The sequence below is a fragment of the Bubalus kerabau genome, chromosome 6 (genome assembly GCF_029407905.1).
Source record: "Bubalus kerabau isolate K-KA32 ecotype Philippines breed swamp buffalo chromosome 6, PCC_UOA_SB_1v2, whole genome shotgun sequence".
Classification (NCBI taxonomy): Eukaryota; Metazoa; Chordata; class Mammalia; order Artiodactyla; family Bovidae; genus Bubalus; species Bubalus kerabau.
Genome location: NC_073629.1, coordinates 57052879 through 57080217, shown reverse-complemented (window position 1 = coordinate 57080217; position 27339 = coordinate 57052879). Strand labels below are relative to the sequence as shown.

General features: G+C 41.2%; 2 long non-coding RNA genes across 2 annotated transcripts; one reads left to right on the top strand and one right to left on the bottom strand.

Annotated features, from left to right (window-relative positions):
• Window positions 1-59: 59 nt before the first annotated feature.
• LOC129655177 (uncharacterized) lies at window positions 60-12903 on the bottom strand. The gene is made up of 3 exons (XR_008715798.1): window positions 12769-12903; window positions 3986-4066; window positions 60-493 (listed from the first exon to the last, which is right to left on the bottom strand). It is a non-coding gene; the product is annotated as an uncharacterized LOC129655177 (long non-coding RNA).
• On the top strand, window positions 12863-26707 carry LOC129655176 (uncharacterized). Its single transcript, XR_008715797.1, has 4 exons — window positions 12863-12992; window positions 17248-17332; window positions 23195-23267; window positions 24701-26707. It is a non-coding gene; the product is annotated as an uncharacterized LOC129655176 (long non-coding RNA).
• The last annotated feature ends 632 nt before the right edge of the window (window positions 26708-27339 follow it).

The window sequence follows — 27339 nt, the reverse complement described above, 5'->3', positions numbered from 1 at the left end:
TGCATTTAGTTTTATTTAAAATTTTTTTCTTAACAGTGAAATTGAGTGATATAGTGCTGACATTCTCTGCCTCATGACTTCAAAAGCCTGTTCTGTGTATCTAGAAGTGACACATCTTTTTTTTAACATTCACTTATTTAATTAATTTATTTTTTGCTGCACTGGGTCTTCCTTACTGCTTGTGGGCTTTCTCTCGTTGCAGAGAGCAGGGACTACAGTTCATCGTGGTGCACGGGCTTCTCATCGTGGGGGCTTTTCTTATTTCGGACCATGGGCTCTAGGGCTCAGGGGTTGAGTAGTTGCAGCTCGTAGTCTCTAGACCACAGACTCATTAGTGTGTCACACAGGCTTAGTTGACCTGCGGCATGTGGAATCCTCCTGGACCAGGGGTTGAACCCGTGCCCTGTGCAATTGCAGGCAGATTCTTATCCACTGTGCCACCAGGGAAGTCTGTGACACATCTTAAGGAAGTAAAGAAAAAGGGCCTCTGACTCTAAAAAGAAACAAAAGGGCAAGAAGAATTGCTTCTATTAGGTAAAGCAGCTCTCAAAGATAGAGCTAGAGACTTTGGTTATACACATGGTCTTGCTAGGGTCAGATCATCCTGGAGATTGAAGGGTCTTCTGATGCAGGGTTTTGGGTCTGGTATGCAGTGCTGTGGAGGGAGAATCCTGGAAGCTCTGCTTAGCAGTGTGGGAATTTTCAACCTACCCCATGGAGACTCTCCAACTGAGGATGTGGGGTTTCTCCAGAGATATGTCAGGAGCTATGTAACAGGAGTGACTACTCATTTTTTGTAATGACTTGTTAATGAGAAGGCAACCTGCTTCCTTTTTCCTATTATTCCAATAGCTTCTCAAATCCCAAGGGAGCTTTGACTATCACTGAGTTACTCCGCAGCTTCATGTCAGGTCAAAATGACAAGAATTTGGTTTGGAAAGAGCAAGCTGTCTTCCTGGATGATAAGGAGTCCCTAGATACCAGTGCCTTCTCTTGAGAATGCAGCTGAAATCATACCCACCAAAATGCTTCTAACAGAGGGTATCCTGAGTCATTGAAAAGAGAAAGCAAAGGATGGAACTAACTGCTGATTCTGTTGGGTCCTGTAACTTGTGTAATCTTGGTAGCAGTGAGATGGTAGACCATAAGATCCTTGAGGACAAGGACTGTGTCGGTAATTTTGTGTTGCCAGGGTCAAACCCAGAACTTGATATACAGGAGATGCTTAAGATATGATGTTATTCATGCCTTTTATAGTTAATTTTAGGGGGCAACTTGTTTAGGCCACTCTACCTGGATACTTGGTCAGATATGTCTGGATGCTGCTGTGGAAGTATTTTTAAAAGGATATTAACACTTATGGCTGTAAACTTTGAGTAAAGTAGATTACTGCTTAATTTGATGGGCTTTAGTGTGAGTAGGCATCATTTAATCAGTTGAAAGCCTTGAGAGGAAGATTGACCTCCCTTGAGAAAGAGAGAATTCTGCCAGTAGATGGCCTTCAGACTTCAACTGCAACATCAGTTCCTCCCTGGGTGTCCAGCCTGCCAACAGATCCTGCAGAACTTGAATTTGCCAGTCTCCATGATTTTGTGACCTAATTCTAAATGAGTGAATGAAGGCCTCCCACATCTTTGCTCGACTCTGGGGCTCTTTACCCTCTCAATTCCAGTGGGGAGAGACTACTTTGACAAGTTAAAGCACCCAATCTTTGTCCTAAAATCCTAGTCTTTCCTCTAAATAGACAGTGAAAGCCCTAATACTGACAAGTATACCATGACAAGGGAAAGATGATTTGGGAACTCGAGGTGGTGGGGAAAGAAAGGAATTCAACAACGCTTCTCAGAATCCTTGATTTTCTATTTACTGCCAATGACCAGTGTAAAAATCGACTTGATTTAAGTGCCTTTGCTGGGTTCAAAGCCCCATCACCACTACCACCAGCAGCTCACCCTGCTGTGGCCTGGAGAGGCTGAAGACCACTTTTCAGCCTGATGTGATTTCTAACAGCTGAGATATTAAAACACTGAAAAACGGGGTTTATAATGGAAATGCTGACAGACTATTAACTATAGCAGCACTGCTCTAATAAATGGAATGGCCTGTCATAATCTCTAGTTCATAAATATGCAAATACAAGACTGGGGATTTGCTCCAAAGGATGTCTCTATAATTTTAACTGACCTTTACTGATACCAAATGAGCCTGTTGCTTCTGTTTTTGTACACTGGATATAAAGTACAGGAAATCCAGCCGCCTGTCGGCCTAAAGTATATAAAGTTGAAACTGCCAGCTACTAAACTCTGGGCTCCCATTCCATTTCTCTTTGCATTCACACTCTTTATTGACATTTTCATTTCCCTCCCCCACCCAGGGGGTGGAAGCGAGTGGGGGTGAAATCGAACATTGTTCATCCCTGCCCCCACCTCCCCCCGCCCTATTACTTCCACATGTCATAGTGCCTGCCTGGCCAAAATTCATGGATCGCCTCAAGGACAAACAGGCCATCTACGCTGAATTATAAATTTGAGTTTTATCCAGTTTTCCGCTTTTTGGACCAAATGGACAGCAAATCCAGTGACTTCATTTTTAATAACCTAGATGTCATTTGTCCCATGTCTTTCAGCACAGAGTAAAGAGTTGGATGGCTAGCAGTTTTGCAGATTTTTTCCCCCTAATTATTTTAAGCTATTCAGCCTGGTATCCAAACTATTGATGCTGAGCCAAATTGCCAGCAGGGGAGAGATCTGTCCAATCCAGGAGCTAAATGAGTCACTGAGAGTCAATCTGTTTTTCCCTTGCTGCTGGGGTTTCCTCAGGCCCCCGGCCTCTCTGCTGAGGTCCCACACAGGGCCATAGGCTGGGCCTCAACAGCCTCCTAGCCTCCATCTCCTGCCTGGCTCACAGCAGCTGGGGATGCCGAGCTGGCCTTGAAAATACAGGACCTCCATCACAGTGTAGCAGAGGCCTCGCTTTGGCAGAAAATGAAGACATCTCGACCTTGTTGTGTTTGTCACGCCAGTAGCAAGCATGTCGGATATCCAGAAAGGAAAAGGAGACCGAGAGACAGAATATGTCAGAGAGATGCCAAGCTAGCTCTCTGCTTCCTGTGGCCCAGTTCTGCCAGAGTGCTCTTCTTCCTAAGTGTCCAAATGGAATCCTCGGACACAGAATGTTTCAACTGGTGACCGAAAAAAACAAAACAAAATAAGAATAGAGGTGGAGCCGAAGGGGTGTGTGGTTCTGCTGGGGGTGGTGGCGGGAAGGAGAGCCACTAGCCTAAGCCAGAGACTACAGGAAGGGTAGTAGCATGTGAGAATTGGGGAGAAGACTCAGTGCCTAAAAAACATTACTATTTTGTGTTCAATTGAGACATCTGATTTCTAACAGTATTTACTAAAAAGCGAAATCCTTGAATTCTTCCTAGTAGGGTCAGTATTCAATTGCACAGAAATATGCAGCCATTTAGGATTAAGATAACTGGTATTTCATGGTCAATGATTAAATTAGCTGACACAGCTCTATCCTGAACTTTGCAATCAGGACCGACATTTTTTGTGTGTTATGCATTGAGGACTTGGGTTATCTAAACTGGGTTGAGCCTTTACTCTTTGAAAGTCAAATGCCATCAAGGAGTCATGTTCTCTGCAAATGTAGACAGGAGTTAATGTGGAATTCAGAAAACAATCACAGAACATTCTATTGTATAAGCTGAACTACCCTAGGAGTGTTCAGGAATTAGAGAACTCAGGAGTTCCCTGAGAAATAAGGGGACAGACAGAGAGTGAAAGAAAAGATTGATTGATTGATTTGCTATAATTTTCAGATAGAAGTATATCTGAGCCAAAAACCTTAAACCGAGTAAGTTGGTTTTTCTGTTTTGTTTCTGTTTTTTTCTCATTGTGAAGTCCCGGGGGATGGGGGAGGGGAGCTTTGTTTGTGATGGGGCAGTCAATTCTATTTCTGTAGTTCCAACAAAACTCACCTTTTTACATATTCATGTTGCTTTTTGATCTCCTTTTTCTCAGCTAGTAAGGTGACAAGGGCAGTTAGAGAAAAGAGATTTCTGAAACACAGAAAGATTTCTCACTGAAATCAGGCATGTACAATATTCGTGAATCGCTTTTCTTTTTTTTTTCCCTTCTGTCCCTCCTGTGATGGGGTCAATGGCTTCATTTAGGTATTGTAGTGGGTTTCTGGATTTCAGTGATCCAGGAAGTTCTGGGAAGCGCTCTCACCATCTTAGTCAAAAGTAATTAACTAAAAAATAAAGGCCCCTCTTTTTCTTCACATTTTGAACCACAGATCATCGACTAATACCAAGCACGAAACACCAGTTTTCAGATCATTAGTACAAAGCATCTTCCGCAGGAGGCAATAAAATGTTACTTTATATAACTCAGCTACAGTTACACTGCTTTCAGAAAGCAAGAATCTCCCTGAAAAGAAATTTACATGAAAACAGTCCCATTGTTTGAGAACTTATGCAAATAATGTGCAAAAGAGTTTGATAGTGATTTTAAAAAATTAAATCTTTATCACTGCCTGAGAAACTTGGTTACCTATAAAGTACTCCATTGCACTTATTTTTTTAATGTGTACAATATAGAGTTTTAAATTTTTTAAAAATTTTTTAAGCTTCAAACTTCTTCCTAAGCTTCAAAGTCTTCTATAATGACTGTCCTACAGAGAGTCTAGTGCTTTTTGGCTTAACATTTACGAGCATCACTCATTACTAGTTAAGAAAATTGAAGATAACAACCACAAAAAGTGACATAGCTCTGAGTATTTTGAACAACGTAAAATGTTTCTCCCGTGGGTGTAGCTTTTAGGGACCACATGAGGAGTCACACCCTTCAGTGCTCAATCAGCAGAAGATGAGACTCAATTCGTGTTGAGTGTCTCAATTCATGTTGATTGCCTCTCAACTCCCTGGTGTTAGGAATCTGGTTGGGTCCACTACCGCATGTCCAAACAATGGATTGCATGTGCCAGGAATCTGATTTCCGTAGAAGGACATGAAGGGGGTGGGTGAAGAATAGGATGTTGGACCAAATGTTGTGACATTTCCCTTTGATTTTTACTTTCTGTGAATTCTTTTGCATTTACTACCTAGGGTTTGTCTGGCTTTGGTTCCTTCAATTTCTTTTCCTTCTAATGCCCTGTGGAAAATGATCAAAGTATGGAATTTCTTCTGCCCCAGAGATTGGCATTTCTGCAGGCACAAATGAGATTGGTTTTCAGGCACCAGTGTCTGAACACCAAGAATTTCTTTAATGATCATGCCAGACAACATAGAGGTGGGAATCAGACACTTTGTTTCCAGTTCTGTAATTTACCAGCTTTGACATTTTGGAGGAGTCATTTTAATGTTGTTATGCCTCAGTTTCCTCTTCTGTAAACAGAATCATCATCATCATCATCATCCTATCTCATCAGTTAAAAAAAAATAATAAGCAAATGATCATTCATGTACCTTTAACATATGTATACATTCATACATACTTCTTTTTTACACAAGTACCATTACATCATATGTTATGTAAAGTATGAAATACACAAACATAGAAATTAAATAATGAAATTACAAAATAAACAGAAAGAAGTATTTTAATACTTTCTTGTCATCTTGCACAACTCGTGGAGTACATGACCCCACTTTGGAGAAGTAAAATACATATAACATGCTTAATGAAGCTGAATCCCCCTTAAACCAAGTTTCCTTGCCTACTTTATGATTATCCTCTCTATCTAAAGCTTTATTCTCTTTCTTATTCCTCCTCTATTTCCCTCAGGAGGAGGAGTGACAAAGAAAAGCAGGGATTGAAACAAATCAGGAAACTGCAGCATCCTCCCAGAAACAAAAGCCCCTCCATGTCTCCCATTTCTTTGTAGAGAAGGCTTTAGTATCCTAGACTTTCTCTGAGTTCCAAACAGCAGACTTAAGGAGTTACCAATTAGGGAAGTGAGAGAATGTGGAAACAAAGGAAAGACAGTTAAACAAGGTAGGTTGAATAATAGTTCAGCAAAAAAAGAGAGTCCTACTTCCTCCTCAAGGAATATACATAAATATCTGATGCGTATATCTTTGAGCTGTTCTACAGAAATGAAACTCCCACCCAGGTGGAAGATGGTGACAACATGCTGAACATGTAAATCCCAGACTGGTTGGGACCAGAAAGTTGGTGATTAAGTTTCCTGAACACCCTGTTACCTCACCACCAAAGGATCAGAAGAAAGTCCTGAACTCTGTACCCCTCACCCCCACATTTGCCTCTATAAACTGTTCCCTGACTGCCACTGGGGAGTTCGGGTCTTTTGAGCATGAGCTTCCTACTCTCCTTGTCTTGTGCCCTGAAAATAAACGCTGTACTTTACTTCACCACAACCTGATGTCAATAGATTGACTTTGCTGTGTGGCAGGTGAGTGGATCCAAGTTTGGTTTGGTAACTTTAGAACACTGCCTTACATGAAGCAAAACTCACTATATACTATATATGATTTATTTTTATGCCCAAGGAAAAGTCCAACTGAAATGAAGAATTTTCAACCTCATATTGGCTTCTTTTTCTGACATGACTACCATTTTATGTATGTAGCAGAGAATGGCTGAGTTGTAAGTCAAAGCTCTTCCAACATAGAAGAATCTTTTTGCACAATCCTGGCCAATATTTTCTTCTACCAAGAGAAGAATTACACAATTATTTTCAACAACACCTTATTTCCAAGAACGATTGGTGACTTCTCCCCTTCAGATGGGTACTGAAGACAGCACAGTTGCTTTCCCTGGTGTGAAGCTGGCATGATATTACCTCCTTGATAAATGAAAACTATATCATAAGGATCTGTCCAAATGGGAAAGAGAATGGGGAGGGGGGAGATTCAAAATTGGAAGAAAACAGAAACGTCTCTGTCTTTTCCCTAATTATCCTTTTACTATAATCAGCACTGTCCTTGACATTATTTATCATATGCAATTGGTAAGACACACTGATTTTGAAATTCATTGTTTTGGCATTGAGTGTAAGTCTAGAAATTTGTATAAGTATATTCTCTTATATTTTTTTCTATTTTCACACGCATTCTTTTGTTATTCCTAAGCATTGTTACATATATTGAGCATCCGCTCTAAGTCAGGTACTGTGCCAGGCATTATTTTGGGTATGAATTTGTCTTTTGAACAAAGAGAAGCAAATCATAGGATCTGATGGAAATAAATACTAAAGAGCCCAAATTCCCACTCAGGAACTTGGGATTTGCTGGGAATTTGATATGCAACACATGGTAACTGACCTTAAACTTAAATTAGTGAGCATCAGTCTTTCTCTTTGGAAATTCTTTTATTGCCTAGAGTGTAAAACTTTGGGAAAAAAAATCTTACAACAAAGTATTGAAAAAAAAATCAGGGATCTAAAAGCAGAACGTGAATTTGGATTCACCTTCCAATTGACAAGAGCACACAGGAAGTATTTGTACTTCTGTTTGGGTTATTCTGGATTCACTGGGTAGCCAGGCTTAGAGATTTGCTTTGTGTTCAAACTTTTTGGTTGGCTTCATTCTTCTTGTCTCAGTGTAGACAGTGGTAATATTTAGTGTGCATATGCTTGTGTTGGGGCTTCCCTGGTGGCTCAGTTGGTAAAGAACAGGCCTGCAATGCAGGAGACCTGGGTTCGATCCCTGGATCAGGGAGGTTTTCTGAAGAAGGAAATGGCAAACCACTCCAGTATTTTTGCCTGAAAAATTCCACAGTCAGAGGAGCCTGGAGGACTACAGTCCATGGGGTCCCAAAGAGTTGGACATGACTGAGCGACTAAACTACCACCAAACACCATGCTTGGTTTAGGTATTTCTAGTTTCACCAATATCAGGTTCTCCTCTTATGTTTTGCACATAGAGAAGACCACATTTCCTGCAACTTAGGGGGATCTGCGACAAGTTCTAGCTAATGCATTGTAAACTGAAGCAGGATGGTGTCAGTTTTGAGTCAAGGCATAGAAAGGTGCCAATGAGACACCCCTTGTCTCTTCTTCCTTCTGCTGTGGATGCCTGGCTAGGTTGGTGTAACCTCCTTCAACGTGGTCCCTGAATAACCATATGAGTAGTTTCCCACTAACTTGTGATGAATATAAAATGGAACAAAAAGATAAAAGTTAGTCTTGATAATCCACTGGGAGTTCAGGGCTAATTTTGTTACCTCAGAATAACCTATTCTATCCTGAGAGTTATAGGGTTTTAGGTTTTGGGGAGTTTTTGGAAGAAGAGGGGATACTTGGATCTTTCTCCAAAGATGTTCTACTCTGAGAAACTGTAAAAAAAGTTCCAAGATTTGAAGACATCAGGTGACTGAAGTGAGAGTGACTTACTAAAACATCAAGGAAAAGGACTTAAATATCTGGAATAAAGATAAATGTCTTGACCAAGTTTGTATCATCAGAACCGCATTGTGGTTCTTCAAGAGATTTATCCATGGAATTTGAATTGTGACAAGAATTTTCCTTTTTAAAGAATGGTGAAGGTGTCCATTCAGGCTTTTAAAAGTGAGGGATTTTTTAAAAGTGAGGTGCTTTTCCATATGAGGTTTTTAAGATTTTACAAAATGAAGAGTTTGTACCATGAAAATTTCTAGGAATAATGACCACTTAGGTCTCTGAGAAAGACATTCAGAAGAAAGAACCACAAATGGAAGCAAACAGAACTTGTCACAAGCAGGTCCCAAGGGAAGAATAACATTTAGGGCAAGAGCTCTCATTAAGAGTATATTGAAAATCTCCTAGTATAACATTTTTCTTCATAGAGCTAATATGCCATTACACAAGGTGAAATAATCATCTTCAAGTGCTAATGAAGAGACTTCATGCAATAAAACCCCTATGAGCAGAGTCTGTAATAAATATTCTGAGTTTGAAAGATAGTGACATTTCTTAGACCCCTAAAGGCCTGGGAGCAGCAGTAACATGGCAGAATCTCAAGCTGACTTGTTGATCTGTGAGGCTCTTTTAAATGTACTTTTAAGGCTGCTTTCTCCCTAATCCTAAACACTTGACCTTTCAGTCTGATATTCTTCTGTATTATTAGATTAGATGATTAGTTATTAAATATACTGTCTCCAGTAAATAGGTAATTGTATAATGCAATGGCCTTCAGCTTTTCCAGGCCATGTTCCCATGACATTTATAGTTAGAACACTAAGTCTTTTTGTAGTGGGAATGTTTAACCCTTTCTGTGGGTAGCAGAATGTACAGGATCTCGCATTCCTGTGGACTGAATGAAGGGCAGTCAAAAAATGTACAGCTTCACGTTTTTGAGAGCCGTAGGACTCAAAGATCACAGAATTCTTATACATTTATGTCCGCATAATAACACTAAAAAAAAAAGTACATAAGCCAACAATTTCCCTGTGATATGCTAGGTGTGAAGGACATGATGTAGTTAATTACCAGGCTTTAGGTTGGCTGCTTGAGAAAAGTTTATAGCTCTGTTCGGCAATCAAAATCACACAGGTGGAGAAGTTTTAAATGTCTCTATTGGTTTTTGGCAAATTTTGCTTGCTGAGAAAGAGTGGTGATAGAGGAGGAAGAATAGTGGGGAAGACAGGATCTAGCAGGTTTTGGTCCCTTATTACATGCCAAACTACATTCACAGACTTATTTAACCATCCTGGAAACGGAAAGAAGTTTGTATTATTAGTTCTCATTTTGCAATTCAGGAATGTAAGGCTCAGAAAAGTTAAACTAGCTCAAGATCAAACACGGAGTAGTTGAATTGGAATTTGAACTTGGATCTGTTTAATTTCAAAGTTCCTGTACTCTCTTATATCTCACTGTCTTCCTTTTATTGAGTGCTTACTATGTGTAGATGTGATGTTACTTCTGTTAAGAAAGCAGGGGGAGGGAGGAGCGGAAATGGTCAGGAAAATCTAAGTATCAGTGATTCACCTGATGTCTTTTTAATTGTGTTTTTATTGTGTTCCTAGCAGAACACTATGAAGAATACAAGAGATGTATGCAGACACAGTTACAGACCCTCCAATTGGAAGTCAAACTTGATTTGAGAAGGCAAAGCAACACATATAAAACAATTTTTAAATTGGGTCCTATGAATGACAGTTCAATCTCTGCCTTAGGAAGATCCCCTGAAGAAGGAAATGGCAACCCACTCCAGTGTTCTTGCCTGGAGAATTCCATGGACAGAGGACCCTGGTGGGTTACAGCCCATGGGCTCCAAAGAGTCGGACATGACTAAGTGACTGAGCACACACACAATGATAAGTCTCAAAGTTCACCAAGATTGAGATAAGTATATGTGCTGATGATTACTGGAACCCAAGGGCCTATGATCTCATAATGTAGCCAAGATTTGGATAAAAAGGACTCTTCAGGTGTGAAGTGTCAATGATGTGAGCCCAGGCTTGGTATTCATGTTGCAGAGGGGACATGAGCCTGGTGGAGGAGGAGAAGGTCTGATCACTTTCCTCTCCCTCTCCGACCTCCAGAGCACTGGGGCTCCTCTCATAATACTTGTACCACACTGAAGTTATTGACCACACACACTGCGTACATATCCATCCACATTTTCACATGAGCTCCTTGAGAATAGGGATATTTATTATCTATCTTCTTTTCCCCAATGCTTAAAGCAGTGCATGGTGCCCACAGATGCTCAATAAACACTTGTGAAATGGATGGATGGAAAGTGGTTGCTGGATGAAAGGTGGAATGATAGTAGGTAAAAGCTAGAGCCAGATTGGCACAGAGGAAAAAAAAAAAGGTAAAAAAGATCTTGATTAAGTTAATGAGAAAATTGCAGTATTTCTGAAGGGGTTAGAATGGTGAGAAATAAGAAAAACCAAGGCAATTAAGAGTCTGGAGCAGTAAAATTGAGAAAGGGGAAAATGAAGAATTAGAAGTCAAGGAGCAGTGAGCAACAATGGGCTTTGGTTAGAAGTCTGATGAAGAGACAAGAGAAGGCAGGGATCCTACAGGAGGAAATGTGGGATGCAGGAGAATGATCTTGTTTTAGGTAATAGCGAGCTACTTTTAGACTCGCTGTATTGCAGATTTTAAACATAAATAACTATATTGAATTTAGGGTGATTTTGGGTATTTGGACATGTTAGTATATATGACAAGACTGTAGGGGTATGGATGAGGATGGATGCATAGGTTCAAGCCTCTACCTGTTGGAGGAAGAGTCCAAATATGTCTGGGGGTGAATGATTGCCTTGTAAGCTCCCAGAGATTACAGTTTCTGCCTGGGAGCCACAGGCAGGATTTGAGGAATGAAGCGATCCACTTGATTTAGTTCACCATGAGATCTCCTAAGGCCTTGATGTGTGATTTCAGTCTCTGATTAATCAAATTAAATTCATTTTTTTGAAGCCTTTTGAACTGGTGGTTAGTGATCTGCAGACATTCTGATCGGCTCCCAGTGCATCGATTCCTATCCTGGTTGGTGGGACCTGCTTCCTCTATATCAATGGGGTAGGGGCAGAGGAAGGTACACACACACACACACACACGATGTTCACACATCACCAGAGGATTCTGTGTACTCAGCACACGGCCAAAACATTGGTTAGTGTTCTTATCATACCACATCACACCTGTCTACAGACAAGGAATACAAACCACAAGACACTTGACTCTACTAACATCAGGAGCCAAGCCCAAACCATGACTCAGAACTTGAGACTTTAGTAACTTCTCCTGGTCATGAAGGCATTCCTTTTTTTTTTTTTTTTAAGGGATGATTGATGTATAACGTGATATTAGTTTCAGGTGTGTACAACATGATGCTTTGACAGTTGTATATATTGTGAAATGATCACTACAATAAGTCTAGTTAACATCTGTCACCATATTTAGTTATAAAAATTTTGTTTTCTGGGATGAGAACTTTTAAGACCTACTCTTTTAGCAACTTTCAAATATTTAATGCAGTGCTATTAACCACAGTCAGCATGCTGTACTTTACATGCCCCAGGGCAGCCCTTCTTCGAATTTGAAACAAACTCATAAATAAAGAACCCCCTCCCTACCAATACCTTGAAACAATGTGGTGGACAGAGAGCTCTGTATTTCATAGGAGATGCCTGCAGAGATTGCAGTAAGTTTCCAAAAATAAAAGAACAAACAGTTCCCCTTACACTTATTTGTTATGATAGCTACAGGACCAAAAAGAAACTCATACCATCCTGGGGGGACAGAATGCACAAGGATTTGATTTTGCTCATTTTCATAAACATCATGGAGCATCGTTGGCTCTGAATCCTACAGAGTCGTCTTGGCATATTTATAGGACTCAGACCCACATCGGTGCATCAGGAAGGTTTCAGGTTTGGAGAACAGGTTTCCCTACTGACAAATAGCATAATTAGGCATAATGTCTTAAGTGAACATATTAGCTTGGGCTTTTAACAGTGTGCAAGCCTTGGCTTCCGCAATAACCACCTAATCTTGTGTGGGAGCCATCCCAGGCTTCACTTGAACATAGGCGCTATGCGTACACCTGCAGACAAAGCTGGGAATGGGTTTATTTATATTGTCCTTGTTAGTCATGCAGCCTGTGTGCAAACAAAACAACATTATTCTTATCTCCTCAGCAAGTTTAATTCATTAACAATTAAAAGTTAGTGCAGAAAGAGGGCCAGGCCTGGGGAGAGGTTCATCCTAGCACAGCAGCCCTGGTCAGAGATTTGCAGGGGCAACTCTCACAGATAACGGCACCGTGATGTTTGCTGAATTGTTTTTCATATAGACTTTACTCACGGAAGGATGATCTTGCTGTAACTTAATAAGATAATGTCGCCAACAATCTCTTCAAAAAATACCCTGTTGAAACTTGCTGTCCTCGGGCTCTTGCCAGAGCCCATTCCTGCCTCCTGCCTGCTGTCTGGCTTGTTTTTAGCAGTGGTTGCCTCTGGGCCGGGTTTGTGTTCTTGAAGAACTCAGTTCAGGATGGTCCTAGCAGCTGATGGAAGCCTCCAGAGCAAGTGAGTTCAATTTAAAACAGGGGTGGGCTTGAGCACATGCTCTATCATCTGAAGGGCAGGGAACTTCAGAACTCCAAACCTGGACTCTTCTATCATAAGTCAAATTCAAGGCCAGGTGTCATAATTGGGGAAACTGTGGGATAAAGGAGGGGCTGGGGAAGGGGACATGGGAACCGTTTGTTATTTCTGCTCAGGTTTTCTGTAAACCTGAACCAGCTATATGAAATTAAGTCCACTATTAAAAACAAACCAGGAGTCAGTCTCACCCATGGTTCTGGGCTGTGAGAGGCAAAGATTGATTTGAAAAGGATTTTTCTTCCTCACTATAGGTGCTAGAACAGGAAGAAGCCCAGAGATTCGCAGGGCTACACCCAGGACAGAGAATTAGCAATAAAAAATGCCCTCTCCTCTGAGTTTTGGAGGCCTCCATGGGTAGGATGGAAAGTTAGACTTTACCCGGCTGAGAGGGGTGACTGGGCTTAGTGCCACTTGAGTTTTGCCTGACCTTGGAGCAAACAATATATGCATTTATCTGTTTGGTATTGCATAGGTGGATTTGACACTTGATTAAATGTTTTAGTTTTCAACTGCTTAGCTTTATATAGGTCAGCCTTTGTGCTGGAGAAAGAATTTGTACTAAAAACAATAAACATCTTTGGAAATAGGTTGGATCTAAAATAAGTTAGGTTAATATTGCAATATTATGTCTTAGGCTAAAGGGGACTTCAGTCATCATCTGGTGCAAACCTTGTCTGCTCTTAAATGGGCATGAAAGAGTTAAATAATAAAGCCCCAGCTGGGAGGGTAGTGGAACTTTTAATCCCAGCTGCTGCCCCTGGGGGTGAGAGGAGGAGATATTTGATAGTCCAAAGCAGAAAGTAAATATAGAGTAAATTACTTCCATGTAATTGGGGAGATTATTTCAAGTAGATTGCAACTTGGAAATGGATTGCTTCTTTTCAAAACCAAGGGTGACTTGTATATCTCCCATGGTGGCTTCAAGGTAGCACTGAAGGAGAGCACAATTCTCAGTTTTCAAGGGCAACTATAACTAGTATATTTTATAAAGTCAAAACAACACATCTTGGATCCTCGCATTACTCAGATCTGTGCAGTAGTTAAGAGGAACAGAAATATAGACACATATAGAAAAGTGGCCAACAGTAATATACCACCTTAAAAATCTGAACTATGAGTCTTACACAGAAAACAGAAAACTCTTTGCAATTAATATAATTGCCCTTGTTTAAGGAAATGGTCAATTTGACCTGAAATGGTGTGGAAAACCATGGGAGGGAATCTGTAGAGACACCTAAAAGAACTATTATACATTTTTTCATACATTGAGGCCAGTTTTCCTAGTAGTTTCCATGCTTTGGTTCCAGTGCTCTTTCTTGAAGCCAATATGAATAGGCTCTAATTTTGTGTCCACGCAATAGTCTTTCCCATTTTTGTCTCCTCTTCTTAAGTATGTAGGCTCTAGAATCAGAGAAACCTTGTTGAGACTCAAGGCTGCCTTCATCTATCACCTGAGTTTGGGCAAATTGCCTGGCCTTTCTCAGCCTTTTCTTATTTGTAAGGGGGATAATACTGATATTTGCTTCACAGGCAAAATGTTGTGAGGATCTAACAAGAAAATTCATGTGAAGTGCTTGTCACCTAGTTCCTTTTATGATTATGATGATAACCCTGTATAATAAATTATTTCTCATATGACATCCTATTTAGCTTACTCACCATTCAATTTTTCTTTAACTTATTCAGTGTGTAGCATTCAGAATTGAACAAAATGCTCCAGATATGGGCTTATATCAAGAGTACAAACCAGATGACCATCTTCTTCATTTTAGGTTCCATACTTCTGTTGAATTATAATTGGTTATAACCAATTAGAGTATTAATGTTTTTGTTTATGTTTTATCTTTTTTGTGGAGAGAGAGTCTGGCTACCCCAAACTGCCTAGTAAACCCTCTCCTTTGCTGTTGTACTTCGGTAGCTTTAGACCCTGGTGCAGGACCTCACATTTCTTTCATTACATGTGATCTATTATATGTTAGTTCCTTTAAATCTGTGCAATCCATTTTTTTATTCATTCATTTATTATTGAAACTTTAAAAAATATATTTATCAGGGACCGGGCTCAGTACCAGTTTTTTGCCCTACTCTGTTATTTTTAAATTCATTGGAGTTTTAGTAGAGCACAGTTTTTATGTCTTCAGGCAAACTGTTGCATAACATGTTTGGCTAAGTGCTAGGGCACAGGCCTAAGGTATGTCTTAGAAACTCTCCTCAGGCTGACTGATGCTGTTAGGGTGCTGTAGTTTAACCATTATGAATCCATCTTACTGTGGTATCATTTGGTATAAATTACATTTCAACTTGACCAGCAGGAAATCTCGAGACCCTCTCAGAATTTTTGCTCAAGTCCAGATTCACTAGATCCGCCTAGTAGACTAATTCAATACTCTTATCAAGATAAAAAGATTAATCTGATGTGATTTCTAAGTGAAATTAGTCTGGCTTGTATTCAAAAAGGGCTCAGAGGACATATTTTCACAACACATTCTAACATTTTGAAGAATGTAAATAAAATAGATCATAGTACCTAAAACATATGACAGCTATGTGTTTCAGATGCTCATCCTCACCAGCATAGAAAGTCGAGGATGTTAGTGAGAGAATTGGGCAGATAAACTAGGTTAAAAAAAATCCACCCTCAGATACTGCCCTTACCTCGGTTGTAGAGCACTTGCTTTATATTTACTAAGTTTTTTATATGTATTTCTCCCCTTTTGAGCTCTTATGGTCAGGGCCCTGCTTTTACTTCTCTCTTGTAATTTCTATTACAGTGTATGACACAACATATGCTATGCTATGCTAAGTCACTTCAGTCGTGTCCGACTCTGTATGACCCCATAGACGGCAGCCCTCCAGGCTCCCCCGTCCCTTGGATTCTCCAGGCAAGAACACTGGAGTGGGTTGCCATTTCCTTCTCCAATGTATGAAAGTGAAAAGTGAAAGTGAAGTCGCTCAGTCATGTCCGACTCTTAGCGACCCCATGGACTGCAGCCTACCAGGCTCCTCCATCCATGGGATTTTCCAGGCAAGAGTACTGGAGTGGGGTGCCATTGCCTTCTCCGTGATACAACATAGGTGATCCTTAATTCTTTTAAAATCGATATACTCAAGGTTTATTTGTAAACCTAATGCCCAGCCAATTACATGACATGGCAAACAAAGAAGAGTTCTATAGGTCCTAGGGCATTCCTAGAAACTTTTAGAGGCTTAGGAGACATGCTCCTTACATTCTATGAAACTGTCAAATGACTAGCAACCGAGTACAATGAGTGAGAAGTAGTGAAATGGCACCCTCTAAATATGGGGAACTTGGTGGTCATTTTTATTTTTTGTCATTACTAGGATTTGGGAATTCTAGGGGAAAAACTGCATGTTAAAAAATAATTTCCCCAGATCAGAAGGGGAAAGTGATTTTTTTAACATGCAAGAGAGGAGCAACTAAAAAAAAAAAATGTTGGTTAGATGAATAAATAGTGCTTTTGAAAGTGCACCTTACACTGTGAAACCTTTCATAAATGGAGAGATGATGCAAATGATGGCTTACTAGGCTCAGAAATTGAAATAAGAGTCTTGTCTTAATGTTCCACATACACATTTTCCCTTTGAATAATGTATTTGTTTCAATGGGAAAAGTATTGGGACACTGAATACTTTTTAAAAGATAAATCAAAATGTGCTTGCCCATTTTTTATTACTGCCTGCTTCATTTGACCTTCTGCCTTTTGTTGGTAAACATATATATGTGTACTTAATATTGTTGTTCTAGTTACCCTCTTACTTTCCCATCTTAACCAACTTCAGTCTGCTATTCTGATTTGACTTAGACTTTCCAGTTCTTAGACTGTCAGGATTTCAAAGATGCGTTTTTATAAATCAGTTTCTTTGAAAGCACTTGAACCAGAAGTCAAATGGCATGACATAACCAACAGTTTTTCAATGAAGAAATGAAAATTCTCAATAATGACAAATAAGGAACCTAACCTATTGACACCAATTTGGTTACACTGTATTGATTTCTATAAAAATATTATAAAAGAGAGTGCTACACATATTCTACTGATCAAATTATAAGTATACTTAGCAAAGAAAGAAATAGTGCTAGATACAAGAGTTTGTCTTAGCATGTCACCTACTATTAGTTATCCCTCACTGATTCAAGTATTTTCCTGGATTCAAGTGGGTCAGGCTGTCAAGGTGGAACCCCGAGGCTGCATGTGGCTGTGGATACAGAATTGAGTGGGCATGATCTGGAGATACAGCAGGTGAGTTCAGTATGTCAAGAGCAGGAAAAATGGCCCTACAACTTCCTCAGCGATCATGATTACCAGGGTATAAAAACAATTCCAAAAGTTCTTGTAAGTGTCTCAGTTTCTTACTCAGAGCCTCAGGATCTTTTTTTTTATAATTTTTTTATTATTATTCTAAATATATTTTTTGCTTTACAATATTGTATTGGTTTTGCCATACATCAACATGAATCCGCCACAGGTGTACACGTGTTCCCCATTCTGAACCCCCCTCACCTCCATCCCCGTACCATCCCTCTGGGTCATCCCAGTGCACCAGCCCCAAGCTTCCTGTATCCTGCATTGAACTTGGACTGGTGATTCGTTTCTTATATGATATTATGCATGTTTTAATGCCATTCTCCCAGATCATCCCCCCTCCTCCCTCTCCCACAGAGTCCAAAAGACTGTTCTATACATCTGTGTCTCTTTTGCTGTCTCGCATAGAGGGTTATCATTACCCTCTTTCTAAATTCCATATATATGCGTTAGTATACTGTATTGGTGTTTTTCTTTCTGGCTTACTTCACTCTGTATAATAGGCTCTAGTTTCATCCACCTCATTAGAACCGATTCAAATGTATTCTTTTTAATGGCTGAGTAATACTCCATTGTGTATATGTACCACAGCTTTCTTATCCATTCATCTGCTGATGGACATCTAGGTTGCTTCCATGTCCTGGCTATTATAAACAGTGCTGCGATGAACATTGGGGTACACGTGTCTCTTTCAATTCTGGTTTCCTCGGTGTGTATGCCCAGCAGTGGGATTGCTGGGTTGTATGGCAGTTCTATTTCCAGTTTTTTGAGAAATCTCCACACTGTTCTCCATAGTGGCTGTACTAGTTTGCATTCCCACCAACAGTGTAAGAGGGTTCCCTTTTCTCCACATCTTCTCCAGCATTTATTGCTTGTAGACTTTTGGATCACAGATACATTATAGAGTTGTTTTTTTGGCTGTTTCACCTATTCATGTGTACACTAATGAAAGTGGGTGGTGGGTTGGGCGGACTGGATGAATCTTCTCAGGTCCTTCATTCCACCTGAGCTACATGTGCCAGGAAGAGCCCCTTATAAGCTAAGTCAGCTTTGCTTATATATATATTTTTGCTTTACATATGACAGCTTTGCACAGCTCAATGGGGACTTGACACTGTCATACACGTAGCTCTCATCCTTCTGTGCAGCTGGCAAATTCAGAATTTCTAGATTTAGGTGTTTAGGATGCCAATCTGAAAGAAGGAATGGGGCCTTGTTTTGAGACTGCTTTGCCCGGCAAGCGCAAAATCTTTACTTAACTTGAATGCTTACTGTGGCATATTTTAGAGGTGGGCAGGTAGAGATACTAAAGAGGAATGCTAAGGAAACCCGAGGTCACCCCTAGATTCTTCTCATGGAACCCAGATTTAGTAAATACCACAAAGCCTTCATGCCTTCATAGTGTTGTAAGAAGCATGGCTTTTATTTATTTATTTTTTTTTGAGAGTCTGAATCCACTCCAGGTAAGTGTTTTTCAAAGTGTTGTCCTAGTGAACTGGAATATCAGGGGTGGTAGTGATGGTGGTGGTGGGGAGGATTTCCAGGAAGGGAGAGTCTGCATTTTTAATAAGCATCCTAGAGCTTTATCCTGAGTAAAGTTTGGAATTATCATCTATGAAAAGATTCACAAGATCTCTTGTTGCTCTGATGTATGGAATTTCTTCATTTTTGCACATTTTTCAGCTTTTGGTTTTGATCATCTCTTTATAGTTTCTTGGGATAGGAATGCCTCTCCTGGATTATTTTCCTCACTGGGTCTAGGACATCTTCTGCATCTTTCTGAATGAGTTGTACTGTCAGAGTCCCTAGAAACCTTTCATGGTCCATCTAAGAAGGAGATGACCTGCATTTATAGCACACCGTATAGGCAGTGATGGGATTTCCAGGTGGCGGTAGTGGTAAAGAATGCATCTGCCAATGCAGGAGACATAAAGAGATATGGGTTTGATCCCTGAGTTGGGAAGTTCCCCTGGAGGAGGTAGTGGCAACCCACTCCACTATTCTTGCCTGGAGAATCCCTTGGACAGAGGAGGCTGGTGGGCTACAGTCTATAGGATCGCAAAGATTTGGACATAACTGAAGCGACTTCACATGCACACACGCATAGTCAGTGACCTTGGGCAACAAGAAAAGCATAATGTCAATAATATTTTGGGAGGGAAATAGTACTAATACCATATAGTTGACTAATCTACAATTCACAGTTAAGTTCAATTAAATTGCATGAATTCATAAATTACATAATCTCATCAATTCTCACAACTTGATGTGAAGCTAGGTACTGTTACTCCTGTTTTACAGATTAAGAAATTGAGGATGGCTCTCTACTCCTATCCTGCAAGTAGGTTCATCAGTATCATTTTTCTAGAGAAGAGACTTGTGGACATGGGATGGGGGAAAGGAAAAGATGGGATGAATTGAGGGAATAGGATTGACATATATACACTGTTGCTGCTGCTAAGTCGTGTCTGACTCTGTGCGACCCCAGAGATGGCGGACCACCAGGTTCCCCTATACCTGGGATTCTCCAGGCAAGAACACTGGAGTGGGTTGCCATTTCCTTCTCCAATGCATGAAAGTGTAAAGTGAAAGTAAAGTCGCTCAGTTGTGTCCGACTCTTAGCAATCCCGTGGACTGCAGCCTACCAGGCTCCTTCATCCATGGGATTTTCCAGGCAAGAGTACTGGAGTGGATTGCCATTGCCTTCTCCCATATATACACTACCATGTGTTAAAGAGATAGCTTGTGGGAACCCGCTGTAAAGCACAGGAAGCTCAGCTTGGTGCTCTGTGATGACCTAGTGCGGTGGAATGGTGCTAGTGGCAGGGAGGCTCAGGAGGGAGGGGATATATGTATACGCACAGCTGATTAACATTGTTGTACAACAGAAACTAACACAGCATTGTAAAGCAATTATCCTCCAATTAAAAAAAATCATAATAAAAGAAAAAAAATAAATTGAGAAGACAAGGCCCCACCATAGGTCAGCAGACTTGTCTATGGAAGAATGGGACCTGTAGTCAGGGTCTTCCCACAACTGGCCCTTGGATGCTGACACATGCCATACGATGGCCTCTTGAGTGGCTTTGGTGCGCATACATTGTAAGCTGATGCTGAGAACAAAGAGGTTGTGTCAGACCACTCAGTTTCTGATGTTTGTAATTTTGGTGGGGAAAACCTCCATTTAATTGCCATGGATATCCACTTGTTGAATGATGATTTTGTCTTGGGAAAGACGTTTCTGAGTTGGTCTAGCCTTCCCCATCAGTGTTACCTGAGGCCTCACTATGTTTGAAACAGCTCTCACCCTTACGTAATTTGCCATTATATTACTCCAGGGAAGTCATGAATTAAGAATTCCGAAAACCTTTCTCCTCATATCTGATTATGCTGTACTTACAGACACATCTAGTCACAGGCTTTTTAGACGTTTCCATTGCTTTATTTGGGGCTTCCCTGGTGGTTCAGAGGTTAAAGCGTCTGCCTGCAATGTGGGAGACCTGGGTTTGATCCCTGGGTTGGGAAGATCCCCTGGAGAAGGAAATGACAACCCACTCCAGTATTCTTGCCAGGAGAATCCCATGAATGGAAAAGCCTGGTGGGCTACAGTCCAGGGGGTCGCAGAGAGTCGGACACGACTGAGCGACTTCACTTTCACTTTCACTTTGAGGTGGCGCTAGTGGTAAAGAACTTGCGTGCCAATGCTGGAGACGTAAGAGACACGGGTTCAATCCCTGGGTTTGGAAGATCCCTTGGAGGGGGGCATGGCAACCCACTCCAGTATTCTTTCCTGGAAAATCCCATGGACATAGGAGTCTGGTGGGCTACAGTCCGTAGGACCACAAAGACACGACTTTGTGACTTAGCATGCACATTGCTTTATTTTGATCATCTTGATTTAATTCCTTCATTAAAGTCATCAAATTAAAGAAGAAAAAGATATCTTCTAGGCTCCTGCTAGATATCCCTGAAGACAGGAGCAGTAGGGGGTCCAGCTAGCTTCTGCTGTGACCTTCTGAGATGGAGACACACTGTTAGGGCCTGCAGCCCCTAAGAACTGGATTCCTCTCATTGTCACACAATTCTTTATGTTGGGCTGAGACTTTCCCACTTTACCTTCCACACTCTGCTCCTTGTTCTGATCTCTTAGTAGAGACGTCTTGTCCCTTGTTTTCATGTGAGAGTTTTTCAAACACAGGAGCCAGTCATCATGTAGGTCCAGAGTCAGATGATTCAGAGTTATTAGGGCTGAATTGCGTGTCCCTAAAGTTCACACATTGATGTCCTGACTCCGAGAGATGGTGATGGATGGAGAAGCCTGGCGTGCTGCAGTCCTTGGGGATGCAGAGTCGGACACGACTTAGCGACTGAACAGCCTAACACTTCGGAATGTGACTGTACGTTTAGATGAAGTCTTGAAAGAGGTAATAAATTAAAATGAGGTTATTAGGATAGACCCTATTCCAATATAGCTGATGTCTTGATAGAAAAAATTAGGATAGCAAGATCTAGAAAGACAGAAAGGAGACCAGGTGAAGGTCCAGGGAGAAGATGGCCATGTATAAGCCAAGGAGATAGGCCCCAGAAGAAACCAACCTGCCAGCATCTTGGCTAAGACTTCTAACCTCCAGGACTGTGAGAAAATAAATGTTGTGTAAGTCACCCAGTCTATGGTATCTTGTGGCAACCTGAGCAGACTAAGGCAGGAGTCAAATATATATGGAGCTGGAGCCAAGGAGATAGGTTAGATCATCTAGACAAATGTGTAGGGAGAGAGTGTAAGAGAACCAAGCAGTAAAAACCTTGCAGAGTAGTTACTGAGAGAAGAATTGTGAGAGGACAGTGAGAGAAGACAAGGGAAGAAAGGGTCCTTTGCTTCTTTTATATTGGGTTCTAAATTCCTTAACCTTGTGCCCACTTTTGTCAAAATTGTCTTTAGTGTTTAAAGACTCTCTTCTTTCCTTGTCCCCAAGCACCAGATTAAGAAGGTGTGGTTTTTAAATCTGAATGATTTTCATCACAACATTCAAAAAGTCATTGAATTAGGGGTTCATTCTCAGAAGCTACTTGGGGAATTTTTCAAAGTACACGTTTCTTTGACACAGCCTATGAAATTCAATTTCAGTGTAGTTTCATAGTGAGATACTAAAATATTTTATGAAGACAAACAAATAAACAAAACCTCAAGCCCCAAGTAACTCCCATGTGCTTCTGATGTGCCCACTGATTGACATACACTAATCCAGATGAAAGTAAAAATGAATTTCCCTAACATATGTGGAAATAATGCCAGACCATTGTAGATTTCAAACATCATGGAAAATTAAAAACTTCCCCTTTTTTGGAAGGATGTTTTATGAATCCAGTATATATAGCCTACGTTTCCTATTCTTATTAGCTTATCACTTTCAGACTAATGTTGAAAATGATCATTGTCTGATGGCCTTTGGGGATGTTTATGTTCCTTTTCCCAGCAATGGGTTCCCTTGGCCAGCCGGCACTGTTCTTTTTCCATATTTCAGGATCTCAGTTTGAAACAAGCTATGAAAGCTTACAACAGTCAATCATATTGACCATCACATTATTCTTTGTGACTTGGGAGAATACTCCTGTTACCTCAAGTGCTCTATCTGCTGAGAATTAGGAACCATTTCTATGTAATAAAGAACCATCGATCACCGGGAAGTATACTCTTCCTTCTTGTGGAAGAAAACTTATGACATTGAACTTGATAAGAGCCATCATTTTCACAAGCTCAAATGAAACACATCTTCTTTGTCTCCCCTCCCACCTCTGCAGGTTCAAGTATGCAGAGTAGACCAAACCGGAAAGAAGGCATCACTTTAAACTGAAACAAATCAGGGCTAACCAGGTAATCAACTTCTGTATAAAAACAATGAATTGTGCTACTCTAACTTAGCTGTTTCAAAGAAACTCCAATGTGCTCTTTATTCATTTCTGGATTGTTTCAAACCAGTGTCCAGTAGGGTCTTGAAAATAACCAGAATACCTAGACTCTGTTACTTTAGTTCAGGTATTTAGGAATATTAAGTTCTGAGTAGGTTGGTGAAAGTGAAAGTGAAGTCCCTCAGTCGTGTCTGACTCTTTGTGACCCCATGGACTGTAGCCTAACAGGCTTCTCAGTCCATGGGATTTTCCAGGCAAGAATACTGGAGTGGGTTGCTATCTCCTTCTCCAGTGGATCTTCCTGACCCAGGGATCGAACCTGGGTCTCCGGCATTGTAGGCAGACGCTTTACTGTCTGGGCTACCAGGGATTGCAAGGTAGGTTGGTAGAGCTGACTATAAAGGATGCTTAAAACATCACAGTGGGACTGTAGGGGGGAGCCTGTCCTGAAATTTGCCAGGTCTGCCTGGTGGATACTGACTTGACTGGTTCCTCTGATTTAAGGATGCTGAAAGTATACTTTGCTGCCCCAAGTTATATTTTATCCATGTCTCTGACACTCCACCTCCAAAGAGTCATTCCTTTGTTTTTCTTTGCTTCACTCAAATTGAAAATTTTTTTGGTTTGTGCAAAATACAAAACTACCATATGCAAGCAAATACATTAAGGTAGTGATTAGCTTTGCTTTCCAGTGACTAAAAGGAACTAGTTGAGCTAGAAGAAACTTGCAATTTCATCATTGGGAAAGAAGGAAAGGTTTGCTAAGTAGGTGAAGGGAAAGCACAGAGAGAAGAAGAAGGGGCCAGCTGACATTTTTTTGCCCACTTGGAAAATTTGAACGGGGCCAACTGCCCACTCGAGCTTCCCAGGTGGTGCTAGTGGTAAAGATCCTTGCCAGTGCAGGAGCTATAAGAGACACGAGTTCAATCCCTGGGTTGGGAAGATCCCCCAGAGAAGGGCATGGCAGCCCACTCTCATATTCTTACCTGGAGAATTCCATGGCAGCTACAGTACATAGTCACACAGAGTTGGACACAAATGGATCAACTTAGCACATATGAAAGTGCCCACTAAGTACTGCTTAAAAACAAAACAAGCAACATATCTTCGAGAGCACTTTATTGCACTATTTCAGTAATTGTACTGGTCAGGACTCAGCAAGACTAGACTTAGGAAGGGTGGTTAACATTTCAGCTCTAGCATGACTTGTAAATCATGACATTGATTTGGGCACAGAGGCTAGAATATTTGAGGAGTTCCTGTCAAAGCTCAAACACAGAGGGCGGAAAAGAGAGTTGGTCTTTAATATCACATTCCCCGTTTTGTAAGTTTGAGCTTGAGTTATGAAGCATCAAAGATCATTTTGTTCCTGCATTCGATTTTCTTCTTTTCACCTAGAAAAGACCTTTTAGGCCAAAGACCACTTGAGATGTCCCTGATTCCTCCATGTTTCACTCACTGGCTCCTGGCTCCTGGAATCTGTTGGACCTGTATTTGCATTCACCATTTCTCAGGAGGGAAATGATTCTAGTGACCTCACTGTGGGGAGACAGGAGTTTCTGGTGAGTCATCAAACTGCCAGGCTGTTCTATGTAAGTGGGCTCTTGGCTCTGGATTAGGAAAGGAATGCCTTCATCGGGTAACACTGAAGCATCTTGGTGAACTCGCGAAGTGCGTGGGGTACCCTAACCACCGTTTTTGGTGGGAAGATCAGGCTGTCACTTGTACTTCACCTTCAGAATTCTCCTCTGCTTGAATTAAGCTCTGCAGGCAGTGTCCTGGATTGTGAGAAGGATAGAGACCCTGAAGACATGCTGGCATTTATTCCTCACACTGCTCCTGAGGACACACAGGAGAGTGTTCTGGCCAAATTAACCAGTTATCGGTTCCCCGAATAACTTCGGTTTTGGACCCCTGACTTGCCTCTGTGAGTAAGTGAGAGGTTATCTTCCCTGTGTACTTTTGCCTCTTGGCTTTCCTGTCACTACACGAACATTCAGCCCACAGATTTCTGTTATCTAATCAGGTGCATCGGTCTGTGGTGGAGACGAGAAGGGAGGAACGCCCCTCTGACTCAGTTTTTGCACAAACAAAACTCATCCTTGTTAGCAAAGGCAGGAGGAGTACCCATGGCTGCTCAGATCAGATTTTCTCCCCACACTCCTGTAGGGCAGTGCAGATGGGTGGGTTTTTACGGCAAGATAAGCAACTGGAGGGCTCCACTTGGGTATGCTAAAAAAAATTAAAATGTCAATATTTACACATGACCTTCAAGGCTCTTACACTCTTGCTTTCTTAGGATTCAGTACAGACTGCGTTTTCTTTAGCCTGTTACCAACAGCTTGGAAATTCAGTTAGAGGACATAACCCAAATGTTCTCCAAATGTTCCTTCCAAATGGTCATCGTGAAAAGTGCTGTTTTAAGGCGTGCAACCTTTCTGCACTAAGAGAGGGCTGTCGTCCTGCTTACCCAACTGCGGGGGAATTATCTGGAGATTAAAACCACCGATGATAAAGATAGTGCTGCCAAGCTGCTTTAATTTGTTGATAACTAAAGCACAAGAGGCCTCTTACAGGCTTCTCGAAGCCTCACTATTGTGTAGTGCACATTCAACCCTTGCTTGTGTGCTGACACAAACAAATAAATGCGATCATAACGGTTGAAATGTAGTTAGAAACACAATTGAGAACATCTGTATTGTAAGCAGAAATAAATTAGAAATACTGAAGTGTTGTGTAGCTGTGAAAACGAAGGAATAAAAAAAATAACCCACAGTACCTGGATTAAGTGGTTATAAATAATTTATAAAGCAAAAATCTCATTACCCCCTGTGTAAACTCCCCCCTCAATGAAATATATTTTATGAATGTAGTAACACCGTAATAACCAAAGCATTTGTTTTTCCCCACAAACTTTCCATTTCATAACTGGGAGATGGTTTGGATTTACAAGTTCAGGACAAAACATCCCCGAGTTTACTGGTTTTGCTTTCTTCCTTGTGACCTTCAGCCCCGGGACTCTGTGGGGCTCTGCACGCCTTATCAGAATGCTGCTTTGCACATGTGAAAGTTTTCCCCAAATACCTTTCTGTAAATATGTTAACAGGAGTGAATAGAAATCCCCTCAGCTCTGGGGGAAAGGGCCTTGAAACTTGCATTGCAGTGCCCACGGGGAGGGTAGAAGGTGTGCTTCCTGCCCAGGCCTATGTCACCCATGTGACTCCTGGAGTCCAGGCCACTGTCAATAAACTCAATCGTGTTGTCTGGATCACTAAATAAAGTGACAGTTGCCAGATTAGCGAGTTTGTCCAGCTGAGCTATGGGGCCATTACACGGGTGGCCAGAATTTTCCACTGGGCACTATCCTCAGCATAGCCAGAATCCAAGGGGAGCCTGGTTCTCTGCACACTCACTCACCCCTGCAGCTCTTCCCTCTCCAGTTTCTTGGTTCTTTTTTTTTCTATCATAAACCCATAGTCAGACTCTGGAACATCATGAGACCCAGTGGCATGCTCAAGGGTTAAGCATGACTCTGGTGTCCTGTTGTTTATGAAACCCAGTTCTTCTGAGTCATGCAAGCTGAACCCTCATATCTTTAAGAGATGCTAGGGAGGGAGGTAAAGCGGAGGAAGCTGGCTCATTACAACCTTTTATGTAACAGGAGACACCCTAAGCCTAATCGGCTCCTACCTCAAATACCTTGTGATTTCTTCTGAGCTTTTAATTAATGAGTTAACTTACATCCTATCTGGCTCTCCTGGAGTCCTTGGAATGGTTCCTAAGTGAACCACAGATACCCACAAAGATAACTGTCTGATTTCTATCCCGAAGCCTGGTCAGGTGCTGCTCCACTCTCATGACTTGTGACCATGTTCTATTTCTGCCTCACCCATTGGAATAGCTGTGTGGCTAAGCCACTAAGCAGAATGACCCCGTTAGATTCCCTTCTGGTAAGAAGTCACTCATGGACTCATCTTTGGAGTCACATTCAGAAACATGTAATTTCTCCTTGTTCAGGTATGTAGCTAGTGGGGGAA